The sequence below is a fragment of the Carettochelys insculpta genome, chromosome 2, assembly GCF_033958435.1.
Source record: "Carettochelys insculpta isolate YL-2023 chromosome 2, ASM3395843v1, whole genome shotgun sequence".
NCBI classification, from domain to species: Eukaryota; Metazoa; Chordata; order Testudines; family Carettochelyidae; genus Carettochelys; species Carettochelys insculpta.
In genome coordinates, this window is record NC_134138.1 from 43,244,393 (window position 1) to 43,267,587 (window position 23,195).

At 40.7% G+C, this 23,195-nt stretch overlaps 1 protein-coding gene across 4 annotated transcripts in view; it reads left to right on the plus strand.

The window, feature by feature from the left end:
* RNF19A (ring finger protein 19A, RBR E3 ubiquitin protein ligase) overlaps positions 1–23,195 on the plus strand; it is a 110,552-nt gene that overhangs the window by 28,353 nt on the left and 59,004 nt on the right. The window contains exon 3 of one of the 4 annotated variants that reach the window (XM_074986864.1): positions 12,040–12,146. The exons of the other annotated variants lie outside the window; for them this stretch is intronic. The gene's annotated coding sequence lies outside the window, so the exon portion shown is untranslated. The remainder of the gene's footprint in view (positions 1–12,039; positions 12,147–23,195) is intronic. 4 annotated transcript variants of the gene reach the window in all.

Below are 23,195 nucleotides of genomic sequence, written 5' to 3' on the forward strand. Positions count from 1 at the left end.
TACAGCAAGTCCTAGAAAGTAGCAGGAGGACTTCCACTAGGAAAACCTACAAACAAAAATGGACTCGCTTCATGGCTTGGTGTTCTACCAAGCAGCTGGCCCCCCTTTCGGTGCCTATACCTACAATTCTAGAGTATTTACTGGACCTCAAGAGAGCAGGACTCTCGCTATCCTCGTTAAAGGTCCACCTGGCCGCCATCTCGGCGTTCAGACATGAGGAGGGAGGGCACACGGTGTTCGCCCACCCTATGGTTACCAGGTTCCTCAAAGGGTTGGTAAACCTATACCCCCCTCGGAAACCGATTCCACCTTCGTGGAGCTTGGACCTGGTGCTTACCACACTCATGGGACCACCGTTCGAGCCCTTGGCCACGGTTCCCCTTCGCCTCCTTACAGTAAAGACGACCTTTCTTCTTGCAATTACGTCAGCCCGTCGGGTGAGCGAGCTTGCGGCAGTCATGGCAACGCCACCCTGCACTGTCTTTTCCAAGGAGGCGGTAACCATACGGCTGCATCCAGCCTTTGTTCCCAAAGTTTCTTCCGAGTTTCACATCAATGAACCTATTGTTCTACCCTCGTTCTATCCAAAGCCTCATAACTCCAGCGAAGAGGCGCGCCTACACCTCCTGGATGTGAGGAGGGCGCTAGCCTTCTACGTAGACAGGACCAAGTCCTTCCGAAAATCGGATAGACTCCTGGTCTCCCTCGCTCCCAAATCTAAAGGAGAAGGTCTCTCATCGCAGAGAATCTCAAAGCACATTGTATCCTGCATAAAAATGTGCTACGAGCTCAGAAAGACTCCTTTGTCGGCCACTCCCAGGGCTCATTCCACCAGGGCGGTGGCAGCATCAACAGCCTTTTTCAAGGGCGTTGCATTGAAAGACATTTGCAGAGCGGCGACCTGGTCATCCTACGACACGTTCGCCAAACATTACGCCCTTCACAGGGTATTCCAAGAGGATACCCGTCTCTCTGCAGCGGTCCTCTCGGGGACCAGCTGCACATAATCCGATTACCCACCACCTATCTGGGTTACTGCTGGGTAGTCACCTATGGTGGAGCACCCACGGGGCCACTCGAAGAAGAAAGAGAAGTTACTCACCGTAGTAACGGTGGTTCTTCGAGATGTGTCCCCGTGGGTGCTCCACTTCCCGCCCATCCTCCCCGCTTCGGATCTCTGTTAGTGTTTTGCAGGGGCAACCGAGGCGGTTGGTCGAGGAACTGGCGGGGACCGGATCGCGCACATGGCCAGGAGCGCGCCAGGGAGCGGCGCGTACCGGCGCATGCGCGGTCCGGCAGAAACTGCTTGGAAGATCCGATCTGCGGCGCCGGCCAAGCCGTCACCTATGGTGGAGCACCCACGGGGACACATCTCGAAGAACCACCGTTACTACGGTGAGTAACTTCTCTTTGTCCTCCCCACAGCTCGCCTGCAGGCTTAGACTTCTGCCCACATGGCTTTCTCTTCTGGGGTCTCTGTTGCAGCTGACTGCTCAGAAGCTGCCACTGCTTAAGCAAACAAAATAAATAAATAAATTCAGTTGGTTCAGTGGCAGGCAACTGAATTTAGATTTTTGTTTAAGTGGTGGCAGCCTCTGGAGCTGCAAGAGAAGTCAGTGGTGGCAGCTCTCTGAGCCGCAAGTGGTTCCTTAAAGAGCTGCATGCATGTCTAGAGCTGCAGGTTGCCAACAACTCCTGCATCATCCCACTGTAGCTTTTTATTCTGTTGACCAAGCAGGCTTATCATGAATAAAATATGTCAGTATGAGAATCATTTTTATGTATAAAATGATCTTTTAGGTTCAGTAACTTTGCCAGATGGCATTTGATAACTTTTTGGACAGGATGTCCTGATTAATCGATTTCTATTGTGATTTCAAAATCACTGAGCTGTTCAGTATGTGTACACTAGATCAGAATATCCATTTTTATCTGTTATTTACTACTTTTAAAAAGTATTTCTCTATGGGGTTTTTGCTTTCTGACCCTTCAGCAGGTTTACATCTCCACAACGTATGTTATTTTCCATTTTATAGAATGCATATAAAAACTTAACTACCATGGAAAAATGAATATATTTTTTCTTCCCCCCCAGTAGACTGTAGTTAAGTATTGAAAAAGGCATGAGTTGATTGTTATTCTGATAAAATTGGAAGCTGCTAATTGTAGGGAATGTCACTTTATGTTTTGCAGAATGCTAGCACTGGACCCTGATCCATGATTGGATCCTTGGGTGCTACTACTGCAGTACAAACAAACAGTGATATTAATAGTAATATTGAGAGAAAGTTAAATATGAGCTTTTTTATCATTTGCAGGCATTCATGAACTAAGCAATTTACTCAAACCTTGGAACGTTGGACTAGCTTGTTCACATGTCCAAATGACATTGTTCTGACTGCGTAACAGAGAATACAGACACGCACTTTTATAGACACATTTTAAAACACTGAAGTAGAGCTTAGGTCTCCAGGAAACACTTCTCTGCTCCTTGCCACCCTTTCTTATAGAAGAAGCTATCAAAACAATAGTTAAACTAGGCATGTTAAAGATTAACTGGTTCACCGGTGTGGGCTGGACCACAGCTGGGAAGGGGTGTCTTCTGCCTGGCTGGAGTGCCTCCATGTGCCACAGATGGGGGCTCCTCCAGCATAGGAGTGCCAGGGGCAAGGATGCTCTAGCCTGAGCCACAGCAGCCCAATTCCTGGTGCACTGTGAGCGGGGATGTTCCAGCCCTGCTGGAGCAGTCTCTGTCTATGGCAAGGGTGCTGGGCTGGAGTAGCCTCTCCAACTGTTTCCCCCACCTGTTTAATCAGTTAACCAATTAAACCTAGTGTTTAATCAGTTAATCAAGTAAACAGGGTGTTACACTCCTAATTTAAACTGGGGTGCTGCCTTTTCCTGTCTGCAAACATTTAACAGTAACAATTGACCTTTGAGTTTGGCTTTTGTGAGATTATGAAATGTCTGACTAGTATTGTTCAGCCAAAATCTGAACAGATGAAGACAGGCTCTTAGTTACTCTTTGCTCTGTAAGCAAAGGAAAGAAAGAGCTCATGGGGCAATATGGTACCAAAATAGAATGGTCACATTAAGAAATGCACCTTTTTGTGTAGGCATTCATCCTTTGTAATCTCAACACTGTAGGCCTTTATTTACATAAAAGTAGATGTTTTCCCGAAGGTTTTATTCTGTTAAAATCTGTTTTTTCTATAATATTGGACTTAAATAACCTCATAGCTCTTTTAAATATAGCATTATAATTGTGTAAACAAAATCGTGTTTTCTCATATTTGCAGTGTGAGAGTCTAAACTTTTCTTCCCGTAAAAATTTATTTAATTATGATTGAGGGAGAGATTAAAATGTCAATTGCTTTATTCACTTCCTGAAATAAAACACATCTGTGAGCATTTGGAAGACACAATAGATCTATGCCAATGTTCCTTAGTAACTAAGAACACATTAATTTTCAAGTTCATGAAACATTGTCTAGTTTAAATGTTGGTCCTTAAACTTTTTTACTGAAGTGTGTCTTGTATCACACATCAGTTTTCATAGAACCTTGCTGAACTGCACTCTTGATCTGTAGAGAAACAACCAATATTGTGGTATTCCTTTCATGGGTTTAGTAGTGGATGCTTTAATGAGGTTCTGTATTAATAGGGTGTCTTTATTTTTACAAAACATTGTAAGTGCACTTAGTAATGCACTAAAGTATAATACATGTATAGTTGATGATCAAAATATGCTTTATAATGCATCACATTTAACATGAATTATTAAAAACTCAGGATTTGGGCTAGGGAAGTAAAATCGTGTTGTAATTAATCGGTTAAATGTTATTTTAAACTAGTTAACCGATTAAATGCTCCCCTGATTAAGGATATGCTCTTCCTGGAATTCAGCTGCTAACATCCAAGACTGTATTGAGCATATGCAAACTGGGATTTTTTTCAAAGGCCTATAATTTGGCCAAATTAAACAAGATTTGCACAGGGGAGTAACAGACCCATCACTGAAGGTCACCCTCAACCCCAAATTTTAAGTTCCAACTCCAAAACCCAGGAGCAGTAGCGCTTAGTAAAGAAAGGATGATCAGTAGCTTTTAATGCGTCCACAACAATCATTTTCCCCTAACCTTGTTCTCAGAACTGGCTGAACCATTTTTGTCTGAAAGTTTTCACACAGAATTCAGTGTGAAGCCTAAACAACGTCCTAAGGAACTAAAATGGGATATTACAGTGTAGAGTGTAAGGAAGTCTTACCAGGCAGTATTCCCAAACCTGCCCATGGTTGACGAGTACTGTAGGGAGAGCAAATTGATGGCTTCTGTTCTCCCTCTCTCATAAGAGTCAAATAAGGTGGCACATCTAAAACCAGTGAATGGAAGTATTTATTCACACGCTGCATAATTGGACTGTAGAACTTAATGCCACTGGAAGTCATTGAGACTGAACATTTTAGCAGGATTGAACAAGGGATTTGACACCAATACTGCTAATAGGAACATCCAGGGTTGTTACAGTTCTAGCAAATTTTTGTAGGCATGTAAAAAGCTCATGCTCCAGGGTTAAGGAATTCTCTAGAAATTACATCTGTTTGCCTAATGTGAAGTTCTTTCACCCTTCCTTTGAAGCATCTGGTGTTGGCCACTGCTAGAGACAGGATACTGGACTGTGATTTGAGGCAATATGGTGATTTCTATATTTCAATGAATTTTTGAAATTTATAGATACTCATGAGTTATGGATCATTATTTGAATGACATCCTGGTTTTCTTTTTCGGTAATTACTGATATCACAAGGTGGATTATCACTAGGGTGGTCAGGTGGCTTTTCAACTGGAATGCCCACCAAAAAAGGGATCCTGGCTGCTCTGGTCAGCGCAGCTGACTGGGCTGTTAATAGTCTGGTTGGCAGTGCAGTGGGGTTAAGGCAGGCTCCTTACCTGCCCTGGCTCTGCATGGCTTCTGGAAGCAGCTGGTATTTCCCTCTGCCTCCTGGTGGAGGTGTGGCCACGGTGGCTCTGTGTGCTGCCCCTCTTCCCTGTCCTAGGCACCAGCTTCTCAGCTCCCCCTGGTAGGGGCAGAGCCTCAGAAAGGGTGAGGTGGGGAAGGGGTTTTTGGTGTTCTGAATTTGGAAAATTGACAACTCTAATGATCAGAACTTATTTAAAGTATTTATAGAATGTGCCTGAATAAAATATAATGAGACATTTACAATTCAAGGATTTTCTAAAGGTGAAACGATGTATTACTCTTTTCAAGAAATCCAAATCCCACTTCTTTCAAGAAAATGTGAGGAGGTTGGGGAGAGCAGTGTGCGTCAGGGATTCGTAATCGTTTCACAGCTTCTTCTCTTAGTACATAATATTGCAGACTAAGAAGAAAAGACCAAAAATCACATTGTTTACAGAAAACAATCAGGCAGAGGTAGGTTAGCAGGGTAATTTTGTAATGTAATATTTAATTACACTATTTAGAATGTTAAGTTTTGTTGACTTCGGTAATTCAAACTTAGGGATGGTGGTAGTGCAGCTGACTTGTACCTTTTATTCCCTCTGAAAATAGCAGAATAAAGCTGCAAATCCTTTCTAAATTTCTGATAATTTGCGCAGAAGTGCAACAGCATTTGAAGAACGCTTCTTGTGACAAGTACTTAGCTATAATTAATTTCTGCTTATTCCATCCAAGAAATAAAACGTGCTGAATTCAAAATTAATGAAAAAAAAAGTTCACAGCTCCAAAAAGGATTGCATATTATTTTTATATATTGAGTTTTTCTTTCCTCTGAAATGTTCACCCATCTCCTTTTGAGAGTGCGAAGACTATATTGAAAGACACTAAACTTCTAACTTAGCACTGCAGCCCAAGTACCTTGCTCAGGTAGAAATCTAGCAGGGTTGTTCTCTGTGATATCAGTACAGTAAACTCTTTCATATCTGGCATTCTGTTATCCAGAACTCTCAAATAACTGGCATTTTAACCATATGTAAATTTTAATTACATTTTCCATATGTACAGTATAGTGAAAGTAAATACAAATAAATACAGTATAAGTTTACAGTGTACAATATTACTTTTCTTGGTAAATAAAGTACTTGCCATACTTTTTGTTTGTTAATACTAAAGAAAAACAAGATTAGTTATTATGCATTGCTAGGTATACCTCTCTATTATCCATAGTATTTGAATATCCGGCAACCTCCTGGTCCTGGGGCTGCCAGATATGAAAGGGTGTACTGTGGTGCACTGCCCTTTTTATAAATCAGAAAATCACTGAATATGACCTGGAGGCTTTAAAGACAAAAATATGTTGAGGCGGGATGTGTGAAAGAAAGGGTTAAGTTTCACATTCTGAACATATGGCCTGTGATTCCTGTGGTTTTGTCTTTTTAGGAGTAGCTTTGTTAAAACATTGGGCTAGGATTTGGGAAATTTGATATAATATCAGCTTCTGCTACAAACGTCCAATGTGACTTTGTATGTCTCACAATCTCTGACTCAGTTTGCCATCTCTAAAATATGAATACTTTCTTTTCCCATTTTTAGTCTGTTTAGGGGCAGGACTGTCTCATGCATGTATCTACAGTGCCTAACACTCTGGATTGTGATCTTGGTTGGGGAATGTGTTTCCTCAATCAAATAATAATAAATTAGTACAGGTGTAACCTCTCAAGGCACTCTCTGGTCTGGCAACATTTATAATCTGGCATGATTTTAGATCTGCATTTATGGGTGTGGCCAAATTTCCTGCACTCCCATAAAGTTTGTTTATAGCCACTAGTCCTGGCTCTCTGTTCTGTACCATTATTTAGCTCTAATTTACCATTAAATGTCTTTTAAGAGCTCAGTAAACAGTGCAAGTGTTGGTAATTTTTCTAGACAGCATTAACCTCCTCTGCTTCGGCACCAGTCAGATCCCGAGGGTGCTGGACTAGAGTGGTTCAATCTGTAGGTGTAAGATTTTGTGTGGTTTTATTTATACTTAGTATACAAGCCTCCTCACACATCTATTTTTATAGAAAAGAAAATATATGGGAACTGACAATGACTGCTGTAATTAAAGCTGCCTGTTACCATTTCTCATTATAAAACCTTGTTCTTAGTTGCTCAAAACTTAGCTAAACTTGACCTGGGCTGAAGTTTTCCATGAAAGGTGTCTGCCTCAAGCTTAATGTTTTAGAATAAATGTTTCAGTTGCTTCTGAGAATATGGAAAGAAAGGTGGGGTTTTTTTTTGTTTTTTTTTTTTTGTGGGTTTTTTTGCCAATGTTAGGATGAAAAAAAAATTTTCGTTGAGAAGCCTCTGGGCTTTGGTGCAGGGACTTGAAATTCGATAGGTCTGTTGCCCTAGAGTTACAAATGGTCTTTTGTCGTCACTGTGAAGATACACACAATTTAGCAGAAGGATAAACATTTGAAAATCATTTCTGACACATACTCAGAGGCTTGGTAGCTTGGTGGCCTAAATCCTTACAAGATTTTCTTCCTTAAGCATGCTCCAGCCCAGACTTTTGAAGCTGAGCAGACTTTCTGTGCAGTTGCTCATCCCATATGCCAGAGGGATGCTGAGATTCTGGGCACCAGAACTGAGTGTCAGGAGACTCTCCCAAGCTCTGTGTTCCTCTTGTGGGTAACCAGGCAGTGAGGAGAAGAGGGAGCAGCCTGATTCAGAGGGAGGAAGGTAATAAAAGGGTTGTTGAATTGATAAGAGGAGAAGGTATTGGGGACAAGCCAGGGGACAGGCCCTGAAGAGGACATGCTGGGGGACAGGATGTCAGCAGAAGGGTCTGTGATAAGTAGACTGCACTCCTTCTGGAACCTGGAATAGAATAGAACTCCTGAGCTCCAACATTTGTCGCAGTCGCAAATAGCTGGGAAGCACACTGGTAAGGTGTGTCTCATTGCCTTTTAGAGCATGGTCCACATGGAGGATAATGGCTTGCTACTGCTAACATTTACTTCATTAGTTAAATTGCCGAGGTCTGTATCAAAGCTCTTTGAATTCCCAGCCCTCCTAAGAGTCATTGTGGGAGTTAGAATGGGTGTTTTGAATGGGGAGAAGGGTTTTAAGGTTGAAAAATTACACTGTCCCATCCCCAAGTTAAATAAATGTTAAGGTGGTAAAGTCAAGCACTCAGAAATTAGGGACTGCCACAATTAAGGATCTGTGAAACCAGTGTTCTGTGCTCCTTGTGTTATATGCATTATGCTGAGTTTCTAGGTGGAGGATCACGTTCTGCCACATTCAGTGCTCAGGATGGTTTTGTAGTGAATGAGGACTTGTGCCTCGCATAGCTCAGTGCAGAAGTTAGAGAAGGGATGCTCAATTTCCATTGCACCATGACCCCCTTCTGACACAAAAATTACCATGTGACCTCAGAAGGGAGGGCCAAAGCTTTAGACTGCCCAAGCCCCATTCTTTTGGTGGCCAGCGTGGGGGTGGGAAAAAGACCATGAGCTTCAGCCCCTGGCAGGGGGCCTGTAACCTGAGCCCAGCCTTTGGATTCAGCCCAAGGAAGTGGGGCTTGGACTTCAGTTTTGGGGCCCCAGCAAATCTATGCCAACCCTGGTGACCCCATTAAAACCACTTGGGGGTTCCCAGGGTTTGAGATCCACTGAATTAGTGTGTGTAGTGATAGAGAGAGAAGATTATGGGAAGAGAACAGAGAGTTTTGTGGTTATGGGTATGGCAATGCAGCGCCACACTGGTGAATCAAATCCTTTCCTTTTCTGTAGAATTCATATGTAGTACAGGGAAAGTCTTTAAACCAAGCTTTACCCTGGTGCCCATGTTTTCATTTACTGGCTGCTCAACTTAAGACAACCAGGGGCTTAAATGCACAAAGTGCTGACTGCTCATCTGCAGCTGCAGATAAGTGGTAGGTGATTTGAACGTATGGAATGATATAAAATGCTAAGAAGGCTGAAATAAAACTTGGGCTCAAAGCAGTCTAGTTGGGCATCCAACACTGGCGGATCCCTGACAGTTTTGGCCTCAGTATCACTGTGCTTCTATTCCTTATTCACAAAATGGGGCTAATATATTTCTTTCCTTGATAGACATAATGTCAAGAATAATTCATAAATGTTTGAAAAGCACTTAGATACGCTGATGAATGCTATAGAAAATTAGTAGCAAGAGAAATACAATAATTGTCTTTTGGCTGCAGGATTTGGATGGTATGTGGTAAAGGCATAAAAGCGCACACTGCATGATGAGGAGAAAAGTTACCTATTCAGTGAGCTCCATCCTGTGGACTGAATGAGACAAGGGTCCTCTGCAAAGTATAGCTATGAGTCTGTATTTAAACACAATAATAATTCAGCTCAAGTAATAGTTCATTACAGTTTCACAGGAAACTTTAATGATGGCATTAAACTGTTTCACTGTGCAACATTAATGTTCCTTTAGCAATTTTTGTCTGAATATATCTACATATAAAATGTGTGCATAAATCCAAGATGCAGTGGGGTATTTAATTGAGTCATTCAGTAACATACATCTCATTGTACTGGTGTGTGTGTGTGTGTGTGTATATAGATATAGATATAGATAAAAGTATCTACTCCCAGTGTTTAAAAAGCCTTTAAATTAAATGCACTAGTACCCGTATGTGAACTTCTGGAGAGTGACACCCTGAAGCACCTTATCTGTTTAGCAGATGAAGGTTTTTTTCTTTGAGGAAGAGATTCAGGCTCGTTACCTCAGCGATGTGCAAATGGAGGTGAAAATCCTTTCCTTGGGAGAAAGGATCTAGGGTGAGAACTACTGAGGTAGGAATCCTAGCAGTGGACATGGCTTCAGAGAAGACTTGAGCAGAACTTTGTATTATTAATTTATTTGTTAAAGTCAAACCTAAGAAAGGGAAATCAAGGGTCAGATGTTTTTATATTTTGTTTTAGAGTAGGCTGAGGTGGCTACTTACACACCGAGATTCATGGGTTTTGGACCTGGCGTTGAAAGAGGTGCTCCTCTATCCTCTTGCTGCTGTTTGGCATCAGATCTCCTACCCGTCTTTTCCCTTGCCTGTTCAAATCATTCACATGCTGTGGTGTCGTTGGGGGAGTGAAATGAGTGAACAAATGAGGTTTCATCAAGAGGTCACCTGCCAACAATATCATTTATATATAGACTGGTTGATACTGGTAATTCTGTGACTTTGGAGGTAGCTGGCCTTTTACTGGCAGCCCCCATCTCCCCTTCATCTCTCTTCCTTCTTTCCCCTTTTCTCCGCTAATTGTCCTAGCTCTTATGCAGCATTGTGATGTCAGAGATAAGTGGAGGTGTAGCTGATGGTGGGCAGAATATATAGATCAGGGATGGGGCAATACGCAGCCTGCGGGCCAGACGCAGTCCTCCAGGGTTATCTCCTGGTGGGGCTCCAGATACTTTATTTTCCTGAGTGGCTGCAGGTATGGCTACTCACAGCTCCTTTTGGAACTGTGGCTAATGGGAGGGGTGAACCCCTGTACCTGCAGACACTCAGGAAAATAAAGTGTCTGGCTCCCTATGAGGCACTAATGCTGGTGAACTGTGTCCAGCCTGTGGGCCATTTATTGCCCACCTCAATGTAGATTATGTGGGAATTCTACCCACATAGTCCAGGGGTCAGCAACCAAAACAAGAAGAGGAGCCTCTTTTCAAATTCAAAAAAAAAAAAAAAATTCAGTAATTCAAGAGCTGCAATGCATGTGAATACGAGACGGTCCTTAATAAATAATGTCAAACCATGCTTTCTGTAACCCCTATTTTAGGAGCATGCACACAATGGAGGTTTACTGCAGGACGTCCACAAACTTTTAACATAGTCTATTTCCTCATGCTTTACATGTGTGTGTTTGTACTACTGTCTTCCTGACTTTCACACCCAAACTCACTTTAGTTATGCCAGTTTTACTTCCTGTTTAATTTCAGTTTTCTGCCTTACACTGCACGTTGCCTTCCACGGCAGGAATGCCACTACCTTCCTTTTCCTTTTCAAAATCAAGACTTCATAAGCAACATGATCCAAACACGTACAGCATCGTATCCTACAAAGCACTGCACATACTAAAGGGGGAGTTCTCCATCATTTCGAGATCATATATCGTTTGCTATTTAGATATGAGGAGTTTGTTGTTGGGCTTTTTAGACATTCACTGTTTATTGAAAATAATCAGGAGGGTTTTTTTTTTGTTTTTTGTATGTGTTTTTTACTTTACTATTATAGTGTTGGGAACCACAAAGAAATCTGTAAACAGCCACATGCTGCTCTGGAGCTGCAGGTTGCAGACCCCTGATGTAGTCAAAATTATTACATTTTGGGAACAGTCTCACTGGCCAATTCAAATTTAGCCTCTGTCTTATTTACCACTGCATTTACTTTAGGAGTAGTCGCAACCTATCTGAAATTGCTCAGGATGTTAGTGGGAAAGTGGGCTGGTCTAAAATATTGTACTTGTTTTCATTTTAATGTAATCTAAGTTACAAGCAGATGAACAGTGTTTTGTGATTTTTTTTTTTTTTTATTTAATTGCTGGATTGTCTAGTATGGAACAATGTCAGCCTGACCCACAGTTATTTAAAAAGCTTTGCTAAGCATACATTATAGCTTTGGCTGAAGCTGTTAGTATTAGCAGACAAAGAAGGTCTTAGGCTCCAAAGACTGAACAGTTCATTACTGGGGAGTAGCATTGTGACATCAGAGTTAACTTGGCAGATCATTAACCTGGCAGATCATTATTTGTATTAATACACACAGAGCATTTTAGTTGATACCAGAGCACTAAGCGTGCCTGTTTTTTGTTTTTTTGTTTTGTTTTGTTTTTTCTTATATGTAAGTGACATGCCAAGACTAATGTCACAGTTATGGAACGTAGTTCCCTGATAATCATGAGGTGAACCTCTTCATTGGTCTGGCTGAGTAATAGGGCTATTGCTGCTTCTTTCATGAAATATCTTTTTGTAATGTTGGCAGTATGTTTTGTTACGAACTACTGTTACAGTTTGATCCATTTTGAAAGAATTACTCCTTAAATGGTATTTTATGCACAGGTAATGTTCCATGATTGAATGCCATTTAATCGGTAGAAGAGTTCTGGGATAAAATACATTTTAAGCAAATGAATTGCTAATTATGAATTAACAACCTCAGAAGGGAGGTAAGTTAACTTTTTCCTGTCTCTGTATCAGCACTCAACAGTGAGCATTTTTATGCAATAGTTGAACAAAGGGCAGAAAGAAAACTTGAGAAAACAGAGGCAGAACAGCATTGATCAGGTTTGCCCTGGAACAGGCAACCAGGTGTCTTTGAAAAGGCATAGTGCACCGGTAATTGACAAGTTTATATAAACATTAAGCAGTTCTGATGTATCACATACATAATACTGAATAAGAACATGGGGTAACAAAAAATCATTTTAATTTTAAACCATGTTGCTGGTTAATTATAATGTGGCACATTTTATAATTTTGATGAAATGATATGATAGTTTTTTTACATTCACAGGTTTTATAGAGCTGGGTGAATAAATTGTAAATCAAGCCCCTTAAAAGAAAATCTCCAGTTGACCATTACACAAAGTGTACTAGTTTAATAAGAACAAACAAGAGTTTTGCAGATCATTGTCAAGCTCTAAAGCCTTAGCATTTCAACAAGAACTCCCATTACAACTGACAATTTTTAGAATCTTCTATTTTTAAAATTTTGTAATTTTTCCTTGTCATTATTTTACTCATTTAATTTCACATGACTTATTGGTTAATTTGAAAATAATAAAATAATGTAATTACCATGTTCACCGCACTTTCCATCCGTGTGCAGATGGGACACTAAATTTTATCAGAAAATTTCCATTTGCTAATGTTGGAATTGTAGGCCTGGTAGAATTCTGTTTTATTGTATGCAAGTTCTTGTACAACTCTGATCTCTCTAGTATTTGAATGCCATATAGTAGTGCATGAAGCACGGTGACTGTCAAGTGGTTCATTTCCCCCCCCCCCCCCTCATCCTCCTCAGCAGGGAAATTGTGTACAGTCTAAGTTTTGATATTTTAAAAAATAAACTAAATAGGCACCTACTACATCTGGTTTATATTTGAAAATACAAGGTTATATAAGTATATCTTGAATTTAGGATCCTGCATTTGAGGTTGGTGTGGTTCTTGTTCTCATGGATGTTTTTCCACAGTTTGGGACGAGACAGAAATTTGTCTCATGTACACTTATCATCACCCTTCTAATAAAAATTTCTGTAATGCCTGAAGGACACAGTTGTTGATCACTCTTTCTCTTGCAGCTTTAGGGAATTTTTTAAATACCTTTGGACCGGACCATTGAGAGTCTGGAAGATAGGGACTGAGACCTGAAATTAGACTCCCTGTTCTTTGGGAAGCCAGGGTAGAGAACAGAGGATAACTTTGATGTACTTTCAATAGATCATGTTGCTGAGAGGATATACTGATGTATTCTGAATTAGTTGGACTTACCTAACTGCTGAATCTTTGTGCCCAAGTGTGTTGCATTGCTATAATCCCGTTGGGAGGTGGCAAAGGCATATATAATTAAGGACAGATCACCCACAACAGGGACTGGAATCTCTTAGTCAAGTAGAAAGGATTATTTAAAGACTTTGTGTCAGAGTTTAGTGTCAGCAAGGAACACACCTAACCTAAAAACAGATTTGATTCCATGTGGATGTGGACCTTCAACCAAAGAAGACTGTCTTCAAACTTCTTTGTGCTTTCCTCTGCTCACGGATATCGCTTCTCAAGTGCTTGTGTGGAGTATCAAATGCCTGTTCGTGATCCATGAGCTGAACATGTCCAAGCAGTGGGTCAGCGTGGTGCTACTGGCACATGGTAAAGGCTAAATAGGTCTGTGTGTCCTCTGCACATTGCTGGCATGTTGAGTACTTATCTTAACAGTTTTTCTGATGGCTACATATCAGTGATGAATAGGACTAGACAATTGAGCTATATGAAGATGCCACAAATGAAGGGGTTAGGTGAGAGAGATGTAGTTTCTGTTCATTTTCCTTTAAGTGCTTCCCTCCAGGAAGGACTTGCATCATTTTAAATTGTTTCCCTGGACTGTTGCCAAATCTAGTGGGGATAGTAGTAGAGCCTTAGCTGCTGGTGTCAAATGCTGGAAAATGATGCAGGAGGTTCCCCCAGGCAGCACTGGGTAACTTCAGGCATGAGTGGTACCAATTACTCTTTACTTTTACACAAACCAGAAGAGGTCTTGGAGTCAAAGGTCTTGAGTCTGGTGGCCAGTTTAGAGGGAATGGATTCATGCAGTTTGAGGAGTTTTCAGCAAAGTAGGAAGATAGTCCTTACTGCTGGGTTCTACCAGGGGCAATGGTAGTCAGGCTTAATTAACTGGCTTATTAACCTCTGTAAGGTGGGATATGTCCTAACTGCAGAATGTCGATGGGCACGCTCCTCCCACTGACATTCCTTAATCCTTGTGGCTTGCTCGGAGTTCTGGGTTGACACTGACCCCAAAACGGCACCCTGGAAGATCGAACCTAAGCATTCGATCATATGCAGTCAGTGTAGACCTACCCCCAAAATGGTATAGAACGTTGCCTCTCTATTTCTTCTTCTAGACTGGCTCCTTATTCCCTGGATACCTTGCTTCCCTCTCCTTGCTGCCCTGAATGTTTGCACAGTGTCTCAGCTAGCTCCTCCATTTAATTATCTTTTTGCCTTATCTCTCTTAGACATACCATTTCTGTCTGTAGCAGAGGTCAGAACGCTCTGTCTCCTACGCCACAGGAGCAGTCTTTAGCTGTCAGGTGTCTTTATGTGGAATTTTCCCTCCTCTCTACTTTTGAAATGTCACTTACTGTTAAGGACTCTGATAGCAGATTTTCTTAGGTGATAATATTGCATTCTCCACTTCAAAAGTGCGTGTGTTAGTAAAATTGAAGTACTTTATTAAGGTCAGAATTAAGTTTGCATTTGAGTGTGACTCACCTCTCTGCCCCCCCACACTTCGCAGAAATCATGTGGATTTATATTGGAATTGTAAAAATGAGTGTGGCAATGCATGGCAGTAGTAATTCTTGTGGGTGCAATCGGCAATGTATTTGAATTAACAGATTTTTATGTTGTAATAGATACAAATGAGGCTAACTTCTCAGAGAATATTTACATTTTCCCCATATGCTCACCTCTTTAACAACTTTTTATTCTTGTTTTTAAAGCCAGAAATTGCAAATTGATTCTGAAGCTTTTTCCTTTTACAGAAGTTTAGAATAATGAAACTTAAAAAGGTAATGATGCACTGCTGATTTGCAAGACAAGAATTTTTGAAATCCACAAAACTAGGCTATAGTTAAAGAAAAAAATTAGTTTGTAAACCTTTTTTCAAATAGCAAAAGCTTTCAAAATAGAATTCAGAAGCTAGCAAAAGAGTTAAAGACAGTTATGCGTTTAAGAATTGCCTAGGAAAGTGAGGAGCGTTTTAATTTAAAAGGAAACAAAAATATTGACTTTTTCTGTAGCTGTAAATAAATTACCTTGGATTGGAAATCCATTGCTAATTTTGCACACAATACATATACCTTCTGGAATAGGATCTGAGTGCAGACAATACAGGGCATCTCTATTTAAGGACATGTGTGCCTCACTGTGTGTCACTGTGACAGATTTGGTCTTCGTAGGACTGATGCTGTGGAGAGGTGTATTTAAGAACAGCGGTGCAACAGATTTAACAGTAAACAGGAAGTTTTTGTAGCTGTCTGACATTGCTTACAATTCCTTTTAAAAACAAAAAATAACCTAAATGCCTTCTATCCCATACTTAAGATAAATAGGTGCACCACATGTTGAAATCAACTAGTACTTTTCAGTGGAGGCAGCATCCCCTTCTGAAATAGTTTTTACTTAAACAAATATGCACTGAACGATAATCTAGAAGTCACTCTTGTGACTCCTAAAAATAAACTTTAAGAAATTCGGTACACTTAATTGATCTGGTTCTTGACCACCTGAAAAATAGGCAGACTTGGAAGTCTGCCACTGTAATTGCTATAACAAAATATGATTTATCTCAGAATCTGACAAAAACCCTGGTTCCTGAGAAATACTTTCGAAAGGTGATATGGGTTTAAATAAGGGAGAAAGTGGTAGTAGTAACATTCTCAGCGGTTGCCTTTTGCTTTACCACTTTTTCTCTTGAACGTGCACACAGGTAAAGTAGATTCATATTTCTTTCTACAACCAAGAGGATTAGCTAGTAGTAGAAGTTGCATTAATTGTTACAGAAGGAGCTATTTTAGGAAGAATGAGAACATATTTTTACTTGATTTGACTCAGTACAAGAAATCTATGATTTACTTATGGATTACATGCTGGGGAGGAAGATGTCCTGTTGCGACACTTCATAAAAATGTGAGAATGTGGGATTGTACTGTACAAAATTATTCCCTGACTTTGGGCTCTCTATTGAGATGGTTCTGAAGCTGATTGTTACACTACCAGCAGGTCCTGCTCATCAGTCATGCAGACACATTACAGAACACTCTTTCATATCTGGTAGTCCCGGGACCTGGAGGTTGCCGGATATGAAAATGTAACGGATAACAGAGAGGGATCCCTTGCCACCAGTTCTCTGACAGTGGAGATGCAACTACAGCAGCACTTGCCTCCCTGAAGCTTCAGCAGCCCAGTCCCTGGAGCACCACCTCCGACTGTGCAGCCCGCTCCACACTCCCCACCGAGGTTCTGTAGCTCAGGCCCTGGACCGTGATGCCGTGGGGAATTGGGGGTACTGGCTCTGGCCACCCATCCTGCTGCACTCCCTGCCTGGGTTCAGCGGCCCCCAGTGGCTCAGGCCCCAGCCCATGGTGCTGCAGAGGGGAGCTGGCATGTGGTGGAGGGATGCTCTTCCCTTCACTCCCAATCACACCACCAGAGGCAGTTGCCAAGCAGCTCTGGAGCCTCCGCATCCCAGGCCCAGGGAGGGACAGGGAGCAGTGGATGCAGCAGCTTCGTCTCAGTTCATCACCTGCGTCTCAGCACCAGTCCCTGCTTGAGAAGGGGAAGCGACATCAGTGGGGCAGGAAGGGATTCCTTAACTGCCTGCAAGCAGCACAGCTGCCTGAAAGAGGAAACCTAAGTGCCAGGATAGTGCCTGCTGTCAATGCTGGTTATTTGAGAGTACCACTTGATTGAATACTGGTTAAAAGAGGTTTACTGTAATAACTGCATTTTAGTTTTTTAAGGTGCAATGCTGAGCTAAAACAGAAAAAACTAGTTCTCTCAGATTTCTGGGCAGTGTGCCCTCACTAGTTAGCTTGTTAAGGGCATTAAGTACAGACATTTTGCATGCTTTTTTAAAATATTGTGGTTTTCCCATCTGGATGATTCTCACGATATTTCCTGTCTCATAGACAGTGTCCCAGAAGTTTAATTAAAAGCCACAAAGCCTATGATAGGCTATTGTATGTAGCAAAATCAGATCACAAACAACGTTCCCGTTAATGTTTTCCATCCATATGCTGATTTTTTTTTTCCATTCATGTGCAAAATAAAATTTATGTGCAGTGAGACCTGTGCAAATGTGCACCACTTGGACAGACAAACAAGCAAAAAACCTAGCTGTGGGTGCTCTGCTAATCAGTTGGGCATCGTTTGAATCTCCCCTGAGCAGCTTCACAAGCATACAGCTTACAGGGAAAGTTTCTCGTATGTCACTGCCTCAGGATAAAAGAGTGAGCTAGAGCCGCTGAAAGGTATGTTGTTTGATGCCACATTTTGGGATGTCATAGTAAATCAGGACACAGAGCAAATGGCTGGCTGACAAAGGAAAATTTTCTTTCAAAAGTTGAATTTGATTTTTGTACTGGCTCTCGCAATCTGCGTAATAAAAAATATTCTGCATAGAAACTTCATGCCTAACTGTCACTTCTAAAATACCCCACACCTAGGCTTACCGTTTAGCCCACTACTTATACTGCCACTAAAATATCTCTTTAGATATCGTGAGACGTTCCACTCCCTCAGTTTCCCCATCTGTGCTCAGTGGAATTCTCACTCATTCTTTTCTGACCTATGAAGCAAGGACATTGGGCACAAATATGGAACTTGGGTTTCCCCATAGACTTGTAAGTAGTGAGTTCTGTGGGTTTGTGGCCGGCTCAGCTTAATCATCCTGCATCCTATCCCAGTTATCTTTTTCCAGTTTTACTTATTTTGCTATGGCTTTTTGAAGGCAGTGTTTGCTATCTAGGACTCCTACCCAAAACATCTCCTTGGATGTATTATTTTTATTTCTCTGTTTGGACTTCTTTCTCTGTCTCTTTAGGTTTTGACTTTGTATAGTTTTTCAGTCTCTATTCCTCCTGTTTTGCCATTCAAAGCTTGGACTCCTGAGCCACATGCAACTCCACAACCAATGAGCCTGTGCAAGCTCAAGATGTCATCGTCGGACACGACGGACTACCTACTAATTCCTCTTCTTTTCTGTCCCCTTTTCTGCCATCCTTCTCTTAGGTTTGCCTTGAAATAAAATTGTACTGGTTTAAATAAAGGTGAGATTTTTGTTCTGTTAGGCTGATTATATTAAATGAATTTGAAACTTACACATCTAAAAATTTAATTTTAACATTTCTTAAATTGCTTTTAGGTTTACTTGATAAGGAATGGAGTTAAGATAAACTGAGATTAGTCAAATGCCATTGAATTAAGATGTCCAGACAGGGCTTTGAACTGACTCATTTCTTGGGTTTACAGCGGCATTGTTAGTTAAATGGGAACAGATTTGAACATAATATAAAAGGAAGTCTGTTCCAGTGATGAGGGTACTAGCTTGGCATTTGGGAGACCAGGTGTATTGCCTTGCTCCACCATAGGCTTGCTGTATCATCAGTCATTTAGGATAAACATTTCATCAGTGTCTAAATTCCATTTTTAAAAATGGCTTAAGTACATAAGTCACTTATTTGGCATTTCTGAAGCTCACTTTTAGTCTTTGTATTGTTTATTTCTGTACAGAAGATTTCAGTTTTTTATTCTGGGTTGTTGGGTTTCTTTAATTTTTTAAATTGTCACATTCTACAAGGCTTTCCAGTCCTCCTCCTCAGTAAGGATAAAAACTGAGATGGGAGGATTCTGAGGAGCAGTGGAGATTGTCAATGGCAAAATAAACTTTAAATTCCCTGATGATATCCAAATGAGTTATATATAATATCCTTAACATGAGCCACGTCTAAAAATAGTGTCATTTAGGTAGAAGTCTAAATATAGATAGGAGCCTAACCTTGTACTCTTTGTAAAAGTTTTGATCCCTGTGTTTGTAAATAACTTAGAGACTTTTACAAACTAGAAACATATTGTCTGTCTTATGCAAAGATTAGACTGGAGCACTTGAGGATAAACTGGTGCCAGGAGTATTGCTGGACCAGGGAAGAGTGGAAGCACAGGCAGTCCAGCAGGAGAGGCCTCATTAAGGCTGGGGGAATGGTGGGCCAACAGCCATGAGTGGAGGGGCCAGCACAGACCTCCCCAGGTTCAGCAAATTCTCTCTCTGGTTCTGGACCAGTCAGGTCCGAAGACTGCTGGACTAGGGAGGGTCAAGTTGTACCACAATAAGAATTTCAGATCTTGCTTGTAATGGTGGTCAGTTAGGGCTAATCAATAAATTCTTTAGATTAATGAAAATAATAGAGAGAAATTGTAGACCTCAACACCTGGGACATCATAAATCAAGAGTGAACGAAACTCCTAATATAATTCCTACATTTTCAGGATGAATTGACTGGTTACTTTTTTAAAAAAGCTTTTTCAATCTGTTTTCTGTAATTGTTTTGGTTTCTTAAATAATTTCAAAGTCTGTTTCCTTCTGACGAATCTTAATATATTTGTTTTAATAGTCTCAAATTGCAACATTACTAAATTTTCTATTTTCAAATTCTCAGGCAAGGGGAGTAAAATACTTATTTTTACCACATCTGCAGTAACATGGGGAACATTAAATTTAAAAAATACATTGTGATTATGAGTTACAACTAATTCTAGACCTTATTTAAAAATTGATTTAAATTGACACCAAAAACTATCTTAAATTCAAAGCAGTGTTTAATAAACAGGTATTGTCTTTATTGCTTTTGCTGGAGCATCAACAGTGAAAGTATATACTAGTACCAGAATATTGCTGGTACCATTGGAATACATGCATGCACACTATATTACATTAATTTCAATTGCATTCAGATTTCTGGAATTAATGTCCAGTGGAAAAGGTCAAAAGTGCATAGGATAGAAAAACATGATAACTTGCACCCAAGAATTTAAAAAGAGATGGCTAAGGAGTTCCCTGGATAAACAGTGCCAATTCTCACAATCTCTCTCGCACATCCCCCATCCCAAAATAAATCAGGGAGCACTAAGAAAGATGAAAAAAATAGAAGATAGATAATGTAACAATATTATAAAAGAATAAATGGATGACCTGGGTAAGTCTGACATAAATCCCAGTCAGGACAGAGGAACAGCTAGCTGATAAGGGAATTGATTAATCAAGAATGAAATGAGGATAACATAATGTTAATCAACATGGATATATGGAAAATTTATCTTATCAAATTACCTTGATTTGTTTATTAGATTACAAGTTTGATTGTAAAGGTAATAGTGTTGATCTGATACTTAGATTTCTGTAAGGCATTTGACATGTTACAGCACAATAGTTTTGTTAAAAACTATAACAACACAGAATCAACACGGTACCTTACATTTTTAAAACTAGCCAGCTGATTGATTGTTTTGAGCAGATGTGTTTTCTAGTGAGGTGCCACAGCGATCCATTCTTGGTTTGTGCTTTGTAACACTTCTTTTCGAATGGCCTGGAAGAAAACAACAAAATCATTGCTGATAGAGTTTGGAGTTTGCAGATGATACAAATATTGAGGAGTGGTAAATAATGAAGAGGGCAGATTACTGAGACATACTGATTTTTGGATGACTTGGTAGACTGGCTGCAGGCAAATAGTGCATCTATGAATGTAGCTAAATAGGCCATGCTTATAGAATGCTGGACTCTATCCTCGGAAGCAGTGATTCTAAAAAAGATTTGGGAGCTATGGTTAGGTTAGCAGATGAACATTGGCTCCTAGTTTGATACTGTAAACAGAAGACGTACTATGATCCTTGGCTGCCTATAAAACAGACTCATAAGTAGGAGTAGTGTCTCTGTATGTGGCGCTGTTGTGACTGCTGCCAGAATGCTGTGTTCAGTTCTGGTGTCCACATTTCAAGTGTACTGGGAAAAATTGGAGAGGGTTGAGAGGAGAGTCAAGAGCATGACTAAATTACATGTACCAACACCTGCCCCTTCTGTGATAAGACCTGTGGCTCCAGAAACAAGCGGTCAACCATCAATGGGCTCACAAATATGAGGGTAACATGAAGACATCCTACTCTTTATCGAATGACCATCAAGGCTTTATATAGCAATAAAGGAGCTCAGTCTTTTTTTTTTAACAAAGAGAAAGTGACTCAACATGTGGAAAAGTGTCCTTATGGGAACAAAATTTTGACAATGAGCTCTTCAGTCTAGCAGACAATGGTATAATAAGATCCAGTGCCTGTAAACTGAAGCTAGACAAGTTCATGCTGGGAATAAGACATATGTTCAACAAGGAGGGTGATCAACTGTGTTGGTGTCGAACAACAGTTGCAAAGGCTTACAGGATGCAGGGCAGCCTACTATGTATATTGTTTTGAGCACGAAGTCTTCCATTTGAATAGTACTGAATGCACTTGCTGTTGATATAAAATGGAAAGAGAGGCCTGACTGAAAATCCTAGCTTCATTCACTCATTTTAAAAAAAATCTCAGAAGTAAGGAAGCACTACAGCAAAAGAGCAGTGTGTTTCCTTAATCCTGTATCAGGAGGGTTTAAGGAAATCTCTGTAGCTGTGAGAAGATGGTTGAGGGCTTGTCCACAGGAGGAATTAATCTTATTGTACAGAGGGCAAGTTGTAGTTTTGACACGTGTTGGTTGAGGTAAACTCTAGGAGGAGACTAGGATATCTGTATGTCTTGCCTGTTTCCTTTATACGCCCTGTGATGTTTCTTCAGTTTCCACACATCACAGTCTGCACTCCACGTTTCCTCTCCCATCCTGCTGCACATCTGGGTTTTGACAGCTCACCTTTGGTCAATTATGTCAGAACTTTTGGCTGGCAAAGTGTCACCCAGGCATTTCTGATGAAAGCCACACTTGGTTAACATCTGTGCTCCTTACATCCCCTCAGGAATTACTTCACTTGTCTGTCCACTTCAGACATTGCAGATACCACTGATCTCTAGTGGCAAGGTGGCTGTTGAACGACTGTTCTCATCTAACAGGTGCCCCAGCTTGCAGAACATCTGGTCTGCTGGCTGACAGTCTCTTTTACGATCCATAAACAATGTGCCTCACCCAGATTTGCAGCAGGAATTGTAAAGGCATCAGGCAGGACCTGTTGGGCTTTTGGGGATTAAATTTAAAGTGACTGTCTGCCTCTGTCATCTTTACAATGCTTTCATTTTAAAATAAGTGAAAATCTCAGAGTATTGAGTTTGGCATTGTTTGTCCTCAGCAGCTTTAACTGCTTTAATGAAGTTTTGCACGTTTGTCTTTTCTCTTGTTTCCAATGGCCTCCTGAAGCCCTATCTCATTTTAATTCAAAGTACTTGTAATTTATCTTACTGTGAAGAAGTAATTGTAGTTTTCAAATAATCATAAATCATCCTTTTGACATTCAGAATCTCCTGTTTTATTATTAAAACTTAAGTCCTTATCAAACTTCCTGCTGTCATCCTCATCTGCCTTCCTGTCCCTCAGGCAATGTTCTGTAACTTTATTCTCACTTGTATTTTTTCTCCTATAGAATGCCTGCTTGATCTCGCCCCAAAAAATAAATCAGGAGTTCCCTTGATTAACCTAAGAAACCCAGTAATCTTATTATTGAAATTCTTGTTCGATCTTTCCCTGTCTCTTCAACTCTGTCTGTCCTTCCATGTCTTCAACCATGTCTGGAGTGGTGGGGAGTGGTGTCCCTGTCCATGCCGCTTTCTGCCACTTCCATTGGCCGCAATTGGCAATCTGTGGCCAAAGAGAGCTGGAATCGCCCAATACCTGTGGAGGTGCAGGTAAATATAGTGGTGGCAGCTCACTAGGGACTAATCCTGATGGGCCACCACTCTTTTTATTGC